Here is a 16,528-nt window from a genome sequence, read left to right as displayed (position 1 = left end):
TGATGAATTAGTGCTCTTCCATGTTGACCAACAATTACTGGAAGCACCTACTGAGTTAAAGGCGCAGAATGTGAGGTGATGATTGTGACTAGTCTGATGGAGCGGCTTCCAGCACTACTTTGTCAGGCCCCATAGTTCTTTAGGTGTCCAAGGCACTCAGCAGGTTCTTGAGGTTACGTGAAGAGAATTGAATTGGCTTTATGCTGGCATCTGTTGAGGACCTCAGGAGCTGTACAAGAAACTGCATATGCACAACACTTCTGGCTGAGCATGCTTGCGAACTCATCACCTTTGCGTTTTGCATTCACACATCATTATGTCGGATGGGGATGTTCTAACCGACTCCTCCTCCAGTTAGTTGCACAATTTTGCACCCACATTCACGACTGGATGTGGGAGGATGGCGGACCTCTGACCTGATTTGTTGGTTCTGGAATGGCGCTGTCATGCTACTTCCGACTTTTATCTTGCATTTAGGCTTGTGTTCCAGCTTCACCCGAGAGGCAATTCATTTTCTGGTTCACCTGGTGATGATCATCGCATGCACTTTGACATGCATTAAACTTAATTTGTTCATCTGACATCTTTGTGTCAGAGGAGTGAGGGTTATGCTGGTTTGTGGGCTACATATTTGTGATGGAATACAACTCTACTGCTGCTGATGTTGCACAACGACTCTTTAATGCACAATTTAGAGCTCATAGATCTGCCCTTAATCTATTCCACTTTTAATGGCGATAATGCTATACTTCACCACAGAGGGCGTCCTCAATATAAAGATAGGACCTGGTCTTTACCAGTACTGTGAGTTGATCATCCTGCCAATCCAATCATGTCAAGTGGATCTTTTCCTCTCATTCGTTCTGAGATGTGTGCATCGCTGCCAAGGCTACCATTTATTGACCATCCCTATTTGCCCTTGAGAAGGTAGTGAAATGATGTAGTCCTTGCAGTGAAGGTGTTCCCACAGTGCTGTTAGTAAGGGAGATCCAAGATTTTATCCCAGCGACGATAAAGGAACGGCGATATATTTCTAATTCAGGATGATGTGTGACTTAGAGGGGAACTTGCAGGTCACGTTGTTCCCATGCGCCTGCAGCCCTTGTCCTTGTAGGTGGTAGAGGTCACGGGTTTAGGTGGTGCTGGCAAAGAAGCCTTGGCGAGTTGCTGCCGTGCATCTTGTAGATGGTACACACTGCAGCCACGGTGCACCGGTAGTGGAGGGACTGTAAGTTGAAGGTTGTGGATGGGCTGCCAATCAAGAGGGCTGCGTTCACATGGATTTTGTAGAGCTTCTTGAGTGTTGTTGGAGCTGCACTCATCCAGGCAAATGTTCCATCACACTCCTGACTTTTGCCTTGCACATGGTGGAAAATCTTTAAGGAGTCAGGAGGTGAGACACTCGACGCTGAATACCTCGCCTCTGACTAGCTCTTGTTGCCACGGTGTTTAAGTTGCTGGTCCAGTTAAGTTTATGGTCAATGCTGACCCCCAGTATATTGATGTTGGGGGTTTCGGCGACAGCAATGCTATTGACTGTAAAGGGGTGGTGATTAGAATCTTGCTTGTTGGAGATCTTTATTGCCTGGGGCTTGAGTGTCGTGAATGTTACCTGCCACTTATCAGCTCGAGCCTGATTGTCATCCAGGTCTTGTTGCATGGGGCATGGAATGCTTTATTTCCTGAGGAGTTCCGGAAGGAACTATACACTGTGCAATCATCAGCAAACATCCACACTTGTTAGCTTATGATGATGAAAGGCCATTGATGAAGCAGCTGGAGATGGTTGGGCTTAGGAGATTTCCCTGAGGAACTCATGCAGCAATATCCTGGGGCTGCGCTGATTGACATCCACAGCAACAATCATCTTCCTCTTTGCTTGGTTTGATTCAAGCCAGTGGAATGTTCCCCCCCACCCGATTCCCATTGACTTCAGCTTTACTACGGCTCTTGATTCCATACTCGGTCAAAGGCGGCCTTGATGTCAAGGGCAGTCAATCTCGCCTCACCTCTGGAAGCCAGCTCCTTTGTCCATGTTTGGCCCAATGCTGTAATGAGGGCTGGAGACACGTAGTCCTGACGGAACCCACACTTGTCATCAGTGAGCAGGTTATTGGTGAGTAAGTGTTGCTTGATACAACTGTCGATGAGACCTTCCATCTCTTTGAACCAGTGTTTGTCCCCTGACTTATCAGTAATGCTTGAGTGAGGGATATGCCAGGCCATGAGGTTACAGATTGTGGAGGAACACAATTCTGCTGCTGCTGATTGCCAACTACGCCACATGGATGCCCAGATTTGAGCTGATAATTCTGCGACCGGTTTACTGAATAGCTTATTTGCTCGTGTTGGTTCTCTCTCCACCTGCAGCAAGTCCGGTCTGGCATCTGTGCCCTTCAGGTCCCGGCCAGTTCGGTCAATGTTGTTATTTCCGAGCCTGTTGTAGAGCTAGACATTGCTGGTGGGGCAGGACAGAACCAAGGACGTTAGCTGAAAGTTATTATTCTATGAATATGCGTACGTCAGGCTTTTACTTGACTAGGTTCGCCCAAACTGGCCAGCAGTCCACAGATACCAGTGAGGAGAACATTGCAGGGTCTAGTGTGCGAGATAAGCCGTTGTTGTGATTTTATTCGATGTCTAGATCATAGCGTAATTATCAATTTGATGTTATTGCTTTATTCCTTTCTAGTTGTATTGATACAACTGAGTGGTTGTTTGACCAATTCAGAGGGCAGTTAGAAATCAAAAACATCGATGTGTGGCTGAAGTTATCTATAGCCCAGACCGGGTAAGGACTGTAGATTTCATATGAGGAAAGGTTTAGCAGGTTCGAAGAACGAGAGGTGATCTTATTGAAATCTATAATATTCTGAGGGGGCTCGACAGGGCAGAGGCAGGGAGGATGTTTCCCCTCGTGGGGGAATCTAGAACTAGGGGGCATTGTTTCAGTATAAAGGGTCGCCCATTTAAAACGGAGATGAGGAGGAATGTCTGCTCTCAGAGGGTCGTGAATCTTTGGAGTTCTGTACCACAAAGAGCTGTGGAGGCGGAGTCATTGAATATATTCAAGGCGGAGATAGACAGATTTTGAAAAACATTGGAATCAAGGGTTATGGGGAGCGGGCAGCAAAGTGGAGTTCAGGCCACGATCAGATCAGCCATGATCTTATTGAATGGTGGAGCAGGCTCGAGGGGCCGAATGGCATACTCCTGCTCCTATTTATTATGTTCTTGTATGCGTATGTTTCCTTCACTAAAGCACAATAAGGTATGCTTGGATTATTGCGAATAGTTTAACTGTGTGTCAGCATCAGAGAACACACTTTCAGGTTAGTGCCAAACTAAGGATTTAACTCAGAGAGCAATATGCACGAATTGAGTTAACTCGAACCGAAAGTAATACATCTCCGGAAAGATTGAGCAGACTGGGGATCCTTTCTGTAGAAAAAGGAACGCTGAGCGTGGAAGAGATTTTTAAGAATATGAGAGAAATTGAAAGGATTCCACTTGTGGGGAAACCAAAATTGGGGACATAAATATTGGAGAATAACTGGTAAGTCAATCAGGAAATTTAGGAGCAATGTATTCAGCCAGAGTGTGTTTACAATGTGGAGCTGGCTAACACATGAAGTGTTGATGCTAATAGCATAGATGCAGTTAATAGGGAAGATAGATAAATCACGAGGGATTAGGTTTTGCTATAGGGTTAAATGAAAAGTGGTGGGAGGAGACTCACGTGATGCCTAAACATCGGCATGGACCAACTGGGCCGAAGGGCCTCTTTCTGTGCTTTTAATTCCATCTAATTCAATGTAAAAAGAGCATTAAGGAATGAAACCATGGCCGGAGACGTTCGGATTTGAACTGTGTGTTTTCCCATCCGAAACTGTAACTTTTGGCATTGGGAGATGAACTCTTTGCATGATTTCATTCACTCTTACCATTAGTCAGAGAAGGCAACCGTGTTTTCAACTAAATCAATCGTGATACAAAACCAAAATACTGCGGATGCTGGAAATCTGAAATAAAAACAGAAAATGCTGGAAATACTCAGCCGGTCAGGCAGCATCTGTGGAGAGAGAAACAGAGTTAACGTTTCAGGTCGATGACCCTTCGTCAGAACTGGCATAAGGTTGGAGATGGAAGTGTAGGGCCAGGGGGAGGGGGCAGGGGGGAGGGGAGGAAAGAACAAAAGGGAAGGTCTGTGATAGGATGGAAGGCAGGAGAGATTAAGAGACAAAAGGAAGGATGGTGCAAGGCAAAAGTAGATGACAATGGGTCAAGTTAAGAAACAAAAGATGGCTCCAGATGAAGGGTAAATGGCAATGGCAGAATGAAGGACAGCTGCCATGTGAGAGAGAGAAAAACATAAATGAAATAAAGATAGGGGCAGAGTCTATTATCTGAAATTGTTGAAAACTATGTTGAGTCCAAAAGGCTGTAAAGTGCCTAATCGAAAGATTGAGGTGCTGTTCCTCAAGCTTACGTTGAGCTTCATTGGAACAGTGCAAAAGGCGGTAAACCATGAGGTGTGAGTCGGAGTGGAGTGGAGACTTAAAGTGACAGGCGACTGAAAGCTCACGATCCCCCTTACGGACTGAATGGAGGTGTTCCATCAAAGCGCTTACCCAATCTGTGTTTGATCTCCCCAAGGTAGAGGAGACTGCATCGTGAGCAGCGAATACAGTATACTAAATTGCAAGAATTGCAAGTAAATCGCTGTATCACCTGCAAGGGGTGTTTGGGGCCCTGGGCAGTGGGAAGGGACTGGTATAAGGGCATGTGTTGCATTTCCTGCGCAAGGGAATTCATTTAAGGAAGCTACAACAACAACTTGTGCATATATATATATATATATATTGCGCCTTTAACTAAGTAAAACGTCCCAAGGTGCTTCACAGGAGTGCGATAAAACAAACAAAAACTGACAGCAAGCCACATAAGAAGAAATTAGGGCAGATGATTAAAAGTTTGGTCAAAGTGGTAGGTTTTAAGGAGCGTCTTAAATGAGGAAATAGAGGTAGAGAGGCGGAGCGGTTTAGGGAGGGATCTCCAGAGATTATGGCCTAGGCAATAGAAGGCACAGCCACCATGGTTGAGCGATTGTAATCAGGGATGCTCAAGAGGGCAAAGTTAGAGGAACACATAAATCTCGCGGAGCTGTCTGGCGGTAGGAGATTACAGAGATAGGGAGGGTCGAGGGCCATTGGAGGGTTTTGAAGAAAAAGATGACAATTTTGAAATCGAGGTGTTGCTTGACCGGTAGCCAATGAAGGACAGCAAGCACAGGGGTGATGGGTGAAGGGAATTTGCTGCGTGTTAGGACACGGGGCAGCCGAGGTTTCTACATTTATCTTATTGTAATACAGCAAGTTCAATGTGTTCTGTACCAGAAAGGCATCCGTCAATCAATGGAAACACTGTTGGAAGGCAGTAGGCTCTCTGATTTTGAATGCTTCTACATCTTCAGAACTGACATGCAATTTTTGATGACTGTTCCAGAGGTATCAGTAACATGCAGAAAATGAACAATCCATGACCGCATGCAGAAAGACGTGAACGACATTTAGGCTTCGGGCATAAGTGGCAGGTAACATTTGCGACACTCAAGTGACAGGCAATGACTACCTACAATAAGCGAGAGTCTAACCATCTTCCCATGACACTCAACGGTATTACATGTTGGGGGGGTTACCATTGACCACAAACTTAACAGGACCAGCCACAAAAACATTGTGGCTGCAAGAGCGTGTCAGCAGCTGGGTAGTCTGCAGCAAGTGTCTCACCACCTCACTCCCCAACACCCTTACACCATCTACAAGGGAAAAGTCAGGATTGTGATTGAATACTCTCCCCTTGACTGGATGAGTGCAGCTCCAACAACACTCAAGAAGCTCGACACCGTTAAGGGAAAAGCAGCCCGCTTGATGGGCACCCCATCCACCACCTTAAACACCACTCCCTCCACCACCAGTGCACTGTGGCAGCAGTGAGTACAATCTAAAAGATGCACTGCAGCAACTCGCCAAGGCTTCTTCGGCAGCAGTTCCCAAATCCATGACCTCAAACTCCTAGAAGGACAAGGGCAGCAGGCACATGGGAACACCATCACCTCCAAGTTCCACTGCAGGTCACACATCCTGACTTGTAAATAAATCGGGCCGGTTATTCATTGTCGCTGGATCAAAATCCTGGAACTCCCTCCCTAACAGCACTGTGGGAGTACCTTCACCACACGGACTGCAGTGGTTCAAGAAGGCGGCTCACCACCAACTTCTCACGGGCAACTAGGGATGGGCAATAAATGCTGGCATTATCAGCGACGGTCAAATCCAAATAATGAATAAAACACGTGAAATAAAAGCTGTTTGTACAGCAAAAGGCAGTGTTATTAAAAACAAATTTAAAATACGGGAAATGTGGTGATGACCCCTCGAGAAAAAAGAAATATTATTTGGTTATGTTAGAAATTTAAGAAACTGTTCTCTAATGTTCCATTGTGGGAACGGTAGCATAGTGTTAATGTTACTGGACTAGTAATCCAGAGGCCTGGGCTAATAAGTGGGGAACAAGAGTTCAAATGCAACTGGGGAATTGGAATTCAAATAATTAAATAGATCCAAAATAAAGAGTTAGTACCAGTAATGGTGACTATGTAACTGCCGGATTGTCATAAAATCCCATCTGTTTCATTAATGTCCTTTAGGGAAGGAAATCTGCCGTCCTTTCCTGGTCTGGTCTATATGACACTCAAGGGCAATTAGCGATGGGCAATACATTCTGAACTTGCCTTCAACACCAAAATCCCGTGAATGAATAAAGAACAATTTATGTGATAACTTAATGCGCCCTAGAGCTCTACACCTATTACGATTATCAATCAATCATGAATCAGTCACGTAATAGTGCACTCAGGCTTATATTAATAAATTGGGCATTAATTTAATGTCACATGCTCACTTTCTATCGCCTCTCCGACCAGCGGATGGAGAAGAACTAAACGGAAAAGCACAATGGAGCAATTGAAAAACTTTGCACATGAGCAGCTTAGTGATCTCCAGGCAAATACAACAATTGTCGAAGCTTGGATGTTGTCACTTCCTAACTTGATATAGAATCGTAGACACCGAATCATAGAATCATAGAATTTTAGAATGAAACAGCACCGACAGAGGCCATTCGGCCCACCGTGCCTGTGGCGGCTCTTTGAAAGAGCTATCCAATTCATCCCACTTCCTGCTCTTTCCCCATTGCCCTGCACGTTTTTTCATTTTACATGTGTACATCCAATTTTCTTTCAAGACTTAACATTCAATCTGCTAGCACGACCATTTCAAGTAGGACAGCCCAGAACAGAACATCTTGCTGCATAAAAAAATTCTTAACTCGCACTGTGGATCCTCTGCTATTTACCTTATGTGCCCGTGGTGCAGTTTCTGCTTATCATCGATGTATAGGGTGATTGTCAACGCGGCATCACATGGCCATGACTGAATTCTTGCCATCAGCACGGGAAGGATCGGAGGCAGTGTAACAGCGGGAGTCACTTTTGAACATAGCATTTTTTAAGGAGCTTAGTGTCATCAAACATCTCTAAACATGACTCTATTAATGTAATTAAAACTACATCTGACCGTCAACCAGAACACTGTGACATTGGAACAGTTATTCATCCCTCTCTGGCGCAAAAACACAAAAGCAAAAGAGCCACAACCACGGCTAACAAAAGAAATTAAGGAGAGTATTAGATCGAAAGAGAAGTCATATAAAGTTGCCAGGAAAAGTAGCAAGCCTGAGGATTGGGAGCAGTTTAGAGTTCAGCTAAAAAGGGAAAAGAGATAGATTAAGAGGAGAAAAAAAGAGTATGAGAGAAAACTTTCAAGGAACATAAAATCGGATTGTAAAAACTTCTACAAGTATGTAAAAAGTAAAAGATTAGAGAAGACAAATGGAGGTCCCTGACAGTCATAAACGGGAGTATTTATAACGGGGAACAAGGAAATGGTGCGATGATTAAACAAATATTGTGGTTCTGTCTTCATGGAAGAGGAAACAGTTAACTTTCCAGAAATGCTATCGAACCAAGGGTCTAGGAGAAGGAGGAATTAAAGGAAATCATTAATAGTAAAAAAATAGTGCTGGAGAAATTAATGGGAATGAAAGCTGATAAATCCCCTGCGTGACTGTATTATTCGTGTTTAACTTTCCTCGACCTCTCTCAGTTTCTGTCTCCATTTGTACAACAATTCCTCGCAGTTTTCTCTTGCTCACAAACTCCTATCTTTCTCTTAATTTCTGCTGCTTTTTAAATTTATATACCTGTGCCTTTACTGTTTATGGTTTTCCTCCGTGTAACTTTCCTCATTATATTTATCTCTTTCTATTTTCCTCCATCTCATCTTTTGCCGGTTTCTCTTTGTGCCTTCTCAGTGTATTTGCCCATTAATTTCTCCCTCTCTCCCTCTTTCTCTCTATTCTTTTTTCTCTCCTGTTTCTCTATCGATTTCAACATCTACATCTCTTACTCTTTGCTTCTTTACCTATTTTGATTGGTCTCTTGTGTTTACTTTATTTAACGTGTTACCTCTGCTCTCTACGCTCTGCAATCAGTTTCACTTTCGGTTGCTCTACGTTTCATTTCTGTCTCTTTCTTCCCTTCTGAGTTCTGACCTATGTTTTTTCTCTGTTTTAGGGCTCTCACTATCTGTCATTTCCACTTTCCACCTGCCACTATATCTATGTTTATCTCTCTATGTAACTCTGTATTCTTTTCTTTGCCTTTCTCTATCTATTGATAACCTATCTCTTTATCTATCTCTGTCATTCTGTGTCCCCATTTATGTGCAGAGCTCTGACCAGGCCCACAGCAGCGACTGTGATTGGCGGGTTTGCCCATGTTGCTGTCGGTGCAGGGCGGGCCTTTACTGGAACTCCAGCTGAGCACTTTAGTGCCGCCTTTTTGTGAAACAATTCAAGTGTCGTCTTCGGAGCGAGTCCCGCCTCAATAGGTCAGATGATCAACAAAGAATAATAACAGGATCAGATTTAAGATCATTTCAGGGCTCTGGGCTGTTAATAAAAATGTAGTTTCGCCCCAGTGGGGACTGAGGGAATGAAGCATGAAATGGGAATCAGTTCTACTGCTTGAAACCCTTCCGCCCCTTCAATGATTTAACGAACTTAACTAGTAGATTGAGTGGGCATTTCACCGCGTTCTTCAGCTCCTCTCTGAATGTAGTCTGGGTCACAGCATAAATACACGTGTTGGTGCAGGAACTGAGAAGCTGCAGCATTCCTGCTGTGGCTCCTGGGATATAAAGAGGGTCATTGACGGAGGAAGCATAAATCTTTGCAATTCGCTGATAGAAAATAAATATAAAATCAGGGTCACCCATAACAGTATAAAACTGCCAGATATGCTGAAGAGTAAAACGATGGATTTCCTTCGGTTCTCCATCTCTGGATCCTTGTGATTACCTTCATTGCTGCTGACACTTTCATAGCTCCTTCTCTGCTTCAGTGTGATGGACTCACTGACTGTCACTGGACTTCATTGTAATATGAAATATTTTGAGGATATGCTGTATCAGTTTGCACTGTATCTGTTGGAATCAGAAGCCCTTCCATTGATCTGGAGATTATAAGAAGCAGCTGTGATGTTGGCGTTTTGTTAACTGAACAATCGTCCCATCTAACGCTGCAATTTATAATTACAGGAGAAAGGACTTCATATACTTTTAGTTCTGTCTGGTAGAGATATTCGATTCTGTTGATTCCATGTATTACAGATGAGGGGAAGAGTGCAGATGAACAGGAGGAGGCGTGGATCATCTGCAGAGATATTAAATTTTTCAGAGATCTCGCCAATGGACAAACTGACACTGAGAATAGGATCAATGAGCACGAAGCATGTGAGCAGAATTTCGGCGTTGTAGGATAGGATTGAATCGGATGTGAAAAAGCTTTGGCAAAGAGAATACAGACAGTGCGGAAAGATAGAGGAGCAATAGAGAAACAGAGAGGGAGAAGGCAAGCGAGAAGGATATGTTTTAGTGAAAGCGAGATAGAGCGAGCTACTGAAACCTCGAGTAAAATTACAAGTAGATGTGACTTCAAGGTGTTATTAGGATGTGGTCAGATTTGGTGAGATGTTATTGTTGGACCCGCTCCCTGTGTTTGTGCGTCAGATCCTCTGTCTGTTTTCGTGAATGTTATTTTTCCTTACTTTATGACTTATAAGTACACATTCTTAAAAATTAATTAACATATAGGATGCATGAATTAGTAATCGTAATCTATTATTAAAAAATGAGGCAGTTATAACGGATATATTTGAATTTGAATTTGATGTAACTGAATTGCTGAGTTAATTATTTGACCACATTTTAAACCCACAAGCTGATACCAGTAAGCACAGAAATGAATGTTTGAATTTATTATTTGAGTGGTGTTACTGTGATCTATACATTAACTTCCTCTCACTCTCTGCTGTATTCTCTCCCTGTGAATCCCAGCCTCTCCTCCCCCTGCATTGAATCCTCTGTCTCCTCACCCGTTTCTTCAGTTTGTCCGCATTCCCAAACCCTCTGCTCTTGACACCCCTCCAGCTCCCCCGTGTCCTTTTCCTGGTTTCCCTCCCAATCTCACTCAATTCAATTCAATTCAAATCGCTTTAATGGCATGACAAGGTACATCTTATGTTGCCAAAGCATCGAAAAACATTCATGGTTGAACACAAACACAGCTCTATCCATACAGTGTATAAACAGATATATCCCTGAGTGTATAAATATACATTCATATAATTTGTATACACTCTTTTCTTAGATTTACTGGTTGTCCCTCTGTTTATGGCAAGCTTTAAGATAGTGTGCCGCTAAGGTTACACAATTTCTCTCTTCCCCTAGTAGGTATGGGAGTTTTTGGTCGTCATTCAAATTTCTGAATTTCGAGCATGTTTTTGTGAATTTTGGGTAGAAATTCTCCCTTATGCCCTGATATTTTCTACAAGCTGTGAGGAAGTGCATCTCTGTCTCCACCACTCCCTGACTGCAGTGAGAGCATATCCTGTCCTCTCCTCGTAGCTGGTCTGCCTGTGTCTACCTTTTTCGATGGCCAGGCTATGTTCACTAAGTCTGCACATTGTCAAGGTTTTTCTCAGTTTGCTATCCTTTATCATGGTCAGGTAATCAGCCATTTTGTATTGTCTGTTTAGGGCCAAGTAGCAATTGAGTTTGTTTTGAGTTTTTGTTGTTTCTGCCCAATATGACAGATGTTTTTCCTTTTGCTTAGTGACGATTGTGTTGGGTCGAATTCTTTCTGTTACGCTGTCACTGTCCTGGGGCTGGTTATTGTTAGTAGTGTTAGTAGTTACTTCACTGAGTCCCAGGACTAGTTGACAGAGGGTATTCTTCTTTATGGTCCTCTCTTGGCATTTCAGGGCTTCGTAATGATAGCAGTGGGGGATGCTCATTTTTAGGTGTTTCCAAAATTTGGTGGCTCTTTTTTGGATGTTGTTTATTAATGGATATTGGCCTTGTTCTGCTGTGCATGCATTGTTTATGGTTTTCCTTTGAGTCCGGAGGATACTTTTACAGAATTCTGCATGTAGGATCTCAATTGGGTGCTTGTCCCATTTTGCAAATTCTTTTTGTGTTAGCGGTCCCCAAACCTCACTGCCATAGAGTGCAATTGGTTCAATTATTGATTTAAAAATTTTGAGCAAAATGCTAATTGGGATTTCTATTTGGATTGATTTTTTAATGGTATAGAAAGCCCTTCTCGCTTTCTCTTTCAGTTCATTCACAGCCAGATGAAAATTTCCCGTAGAACTGATTTTTAAGCCCAAGTATGTATAGTTAGTGTTTTGTTCGATTTTAGTTGTTCCGAGTGTGAAATTTATTTTGCGTCCCTGATGTCTGGATCTTTGCTGGAACACAAGGACTTTGGTTCTTTGGGGTTTTATTGTCAGGGTTCATGTCTGAAAGAACGACTCCAGCAGATCCAGGTTCTGCTGTAGACCCTCCTTAGTTGGTGACAGCAGAACCAGGTCATCTGCATTGAGGAGGAATTTAACCTTGGATTCATATAGGGTGAGGCCGGGTGCTGTAGATTTTTCAAGTAGTTTTGCCAATTCATTTATGTAATTATTAAAGAGTGTTGGTGAGATGGGCGAGCCCTGCATCACACCATGCCCCTGTGGGAAGTATTTTGTTTGTTTGTCTCCAATTTAAACTGCACATTTATTGTTGCTATACATTGATTTAATTACATCATATGTTTTTCCCCCTACACCACTTTCGATAAGTTTCAGGAATAGACTGTCGTGCCAGATGGAATCGAAAGCCTTCTGGAAATCTATAAAGCAGGCAAAAATGTTGCTTTTGTTTTGATGAACATGTTTGTCAATTAGGGTCTGTAGGGTGAAGATATGATCTGATGTTCTATAGTTTGGTTGGAATCCAATTTGGCTTTTACTCAAGACATTGTGCTCCTCAAGGAAGTTTACAAGTCTTTTGTTTATGATACTACAGAATACCTTCCCCAGGTTAATGTTTACACAGATGCCTCGATAGTTATTTGGGTCAACTTTGTCCCCACTTCTGTATATGGGCGTTATGAGTCCTTTGTTCCAGATATCAGGGAAGTAACCGACACTCAGAACCAAGTTGAAGAGTTTTAGGATAGCCAGTTTCATTTTATCGTCTGTGTGTTTAATCATCTCGCTTAGTATGACTCGGTTTCCAGCTACCTTTTCCAACAGATCCAAAGCGTCAAACTCCCTGCCGTGGCTCTCGGCCTTTCCCGTTTAGTGCCAGACACTGTCGGATCCGTTAACCCGGAGCAAACACAGCAGCAGCACCTCCCCCTGTCCCGAAATCATCCCAGCCTTAAATTTCTTTCACTCTATCTGTAGCTTAAATCCGGATTTAACACTTTGGATACCCGCTCCCTGATACCTCTCCTCCTTTGACCACTGGCACTGTGCCCTCAATAACAACAGAAAATGCTGGAAAACTCAGCAGGCCTTGCAACATCCGTGGAGAGAAATAAGAGTGACGTTTCGGGCCTATCCCTTTTGCAAATGGAAAGGAAATAAAAAAGATCGAATGCAGGGCTGCCATAGAACAAAAGAAGTAAAAGAAGTAAAAGAGACATTAAGAGGTGTTCAAAACCAGACGAGATGGTAATAGGACAGTGGAGACAAAAGACAGCAAGATTAAATGTGAAGTGTACTGGCAGGTTGGGAGACAGCTGCCGTGTGGGAGAGAGAGAAAAAAAAGGAAAGGGGGCGGGGTGAGATCCAAAACAAAGCGGTGGAAAAAAATATGTTAAAATGTAATAGGGGCCGAGGTTATGATCTGAAATTGTTGAACTCGATATTGAGTTCAGAAGGCTACAAAGTGCCTAATCGGAATATGAGGTGCTGTTCCTCGAGTTTACGTTGAGCTTCCATGGAACAATGCAAGAGGCCAAGGACGGTGAGGTCTGAGTGGGAATGGAGTGGTGAATTAAAATAATAGGCGACCGGAAGCTCGGGGTCACCCTTACAGACTGATTGGAGGTGTTCCACAAAGCGTTCACCCAATCTGCGTTTGGTTTCCCCAATGTAGAGGAGACCACTGTGCTGTGACCTCACTCGGCCCATCCAGTGGATCCGCTGCTCACTTTATTCACTTTCTTTATCAAAGTTCCTTTTAATTAATGATAATTGTATTTAAATACATTTCTCTGCCCTGAAGCGTTGCCCAGGTCCATGAATCAGTTTCCACCGTTCAATGCAGCATCAAATCTGGCAATATCAGCGCAGTTCTTGTCAAACTGCTGCTTTGGCTCCAGCTCTGATCAGTAATTTCTCTGCTTCCTTTTCTCTCTCTTACATTTAACTTGGTGGCGGTTGTGATCCTGTCCCGAGGAAAGTGCGGTCCCTCCAAATGCTGGAATATGGGTTCTAAATGAATTTTTTGCATCTGTTTTCACTGTGGAGAAGGACGATGTAGACATAGAAATAGGGCGGGGGGACTGTGATATGCTCGAACATATTAACATCGAGAGGGAGGAGGTATTGGCGGTTTTAGCTGGCCTAAAAATGGATAAATCCCCAGGCCCGGATGAAATGTATCCCAGGCTGCTGTGTGAGGCAAAGGAGGAGATTGCGGGGGCCCTAACACATATATTCAGGACCTCTCTGGCCACAGGGGATGTGCCAGAGGACTGGAGAACCGCTAATGTAGTACCATTATTCAAGAAGGGTATTAGGGAAAAATCGCGGAACTACAGGCCAGTGAGCCTAACATCAGTGGTAGGAAAATTATTGGAAAAAATCCTGAGGGACAAAATTTGTCTCCACTTGGAGAGGCAAGGATTAATCAGGGATAGTCAACATGGCTTTGTCAAGGAAAGATCATGTCTGACTAATTTGATTGAATTTTTTGAGGGGGTGACTAGGTGTGTGGATGAGGGTAACGCAGTGGATGTGGTATACATGGATTTCAGTAAGGCCTTCGATAAAGTCCCGCACAGGAGACTGGTCAAGAAGGTAAGAGCCCATGGAATCCAGGGTGCCTTGGCACATTGGATACAAAACTGGCTTAGTGGCAGAAGGCAGAGGGTGATGGTCGAAGGTTGTTTTTGTGACTGGAAGCCTGTGGCCAGTGGGGTACCACAGGGATCGGTGCTGGGTCCCTTGCTGTTTGTGGTCTACATTAATGACTTGGATATGAATGTAAAGGGTATGATCAGTAAGTTCACGGATGATACAAAAATTGGTAGGGTGGTAAATAGCGAGGAGGGTAGCCTCAGTCTGCAGGATGATATAGATGGGTTGGTCAGATGGGCGGAACAGTGGCAAATGGAATTTAACCTGGAAAAGTGCGAGGTGATGCACTTTGGGGGGACTAACAAGGCAAAGGAATACACAATGAATGGAAAGACCCTAGGCAAGACGGAGGGTCAGAGTGATCTGGGTGTGCAAGTACACAGATCCCTGAAGGCGGCGGAACAGGTGGATAAGGTGGTAAAAAAGGCATATGGGATACTTGCCTTCATTAGCCGAGGCATTGAATATAAGAGCAAGGAGGTTATGATGGAGCTGTATAAAACACTGGTTAGGCCACAGCTGGAATACTGTGTGCAGTTCTGGTCGCCACACTACAGGAAGGATGTGATCGTGTTAGAGAGGTGCAGAGGAGATTCACCAGGATGTTACCAGGGCTGGAGCGCTTCAGCTATGAAGAGAGACTGGGCAGATTGGGTTTGTTTTCCTTGGAGCAGAGGAGGCTGAGGGGGGACATGATTGAGGTGTACAAAATTATGAGGGGCATAGATAGGATGGATGCCGAGGAGCTTTTTCCCTTAGTAGAGGGGTCAATAACTAGGGGGCATAGATTCAAGGTAAAGGGCGGGAGGTTTAGAGGGGATTTGAGAAATAACTTTTTCACCCAGAGGGTGGTAGGAGTCTGGAACTCACTGCCTGAAAGGGTTGTGGAGGCAGAAACCCTCACAACATTTAAGAAGCATTTGGATGTGCACTTGAAATGCCATAGCATACAAGGCTACGGGCCAAATGCTGGAAAATGGGATTAGATTAGGCAGGGCTTGATGGCCGGCGCGGACACGATGGGCCGAAGGGCCTCTATCCGTGTTGTATTACTCTATGACTCTATGACTCTAAATGTATCACTGGTGGGAATGGCAATGACCGATCTTCTGGCCGTCATCAATGATCCCATATTGAGGTGCATGTATCTGAATTATTTCCCAAATCATTCCTGAGAATTACTCCCGTGTTAAGTCTCGTTACCTTCCTGGTTTATCCAACCACGGCGGTTTCTGACTGGCTCACAGTCGCTTTCACCATTGATCGATTTGTGACCATTTGTTGTGAGAAGCTGAAAACAAAATATTGCACCGAGAAAACGGCCACTGTGGTTACCGGTACAGTGAGTGTGCTGGGCTATTTAGATCCTGTCCCCTGGTACTTTATTTATGAACCTAAGAATATACTTGATTATGTTCCCTGGGATTGTGTCAATCAACCGAGCTTCTTTCCATCCCACGCATGGGTCGCATTTGAGTTGTTGCACCTATTTTATCCCCTTGTGTCCCGTTCTTTCTGATTTTGTTGCTCAAAGCTCTGACGGTCAGAGGTATTTTAGCGGCCAGTAGAGTCCGCAGGGGACTCCGGCGTCGCAGCGATGGAGAGAATCACAAGGACCCAGAGATGGAGAACCGAAGGAAATCCATCATTTTGGTTTTCAGTATATCCGGCAGATTTATAGGTTTATGGACGCCCATTTTGTTTATTTTCTATCTCTCCATATCCAAGCCCTCTCTTCTTCCTCATCTACCTCCTTCCCATTGAAACATCCATCACCAGATATGGGATCCTCTTCTACATGTCCATTGAAGCCACCAGTTTTAACATCTCCTCTCTCGACCCCCCTTTCCTGTGTTATCCGACTACTTTTCCAACATCCTGCTTTGAATGAGCCATAACTTTCTCTAAACAAACATTGGCAAGGCA

The sequence above is a fragment of the Somniosus microcephalus genome, unplaced genomic scaffold, assembly GCF_052327205.1.
Source record: "Somniosus microcephalus isolate GS21.2 unplaced genomic scaffold, FLI_Smic_1.0 unresolved_chr9, whole genome shotgun sequence".
In the NCBI taxonomy this organism is placed as follows: domain Eukaryota; kingdom Metazoa; phylum Chordata; class Chondrichthyes; order Squaliformes; family Somniosidae; genus Somniosus; species Somniosus microcephalus.
This window is presented reverse-complemented; position numbering follows the sequence as displayed.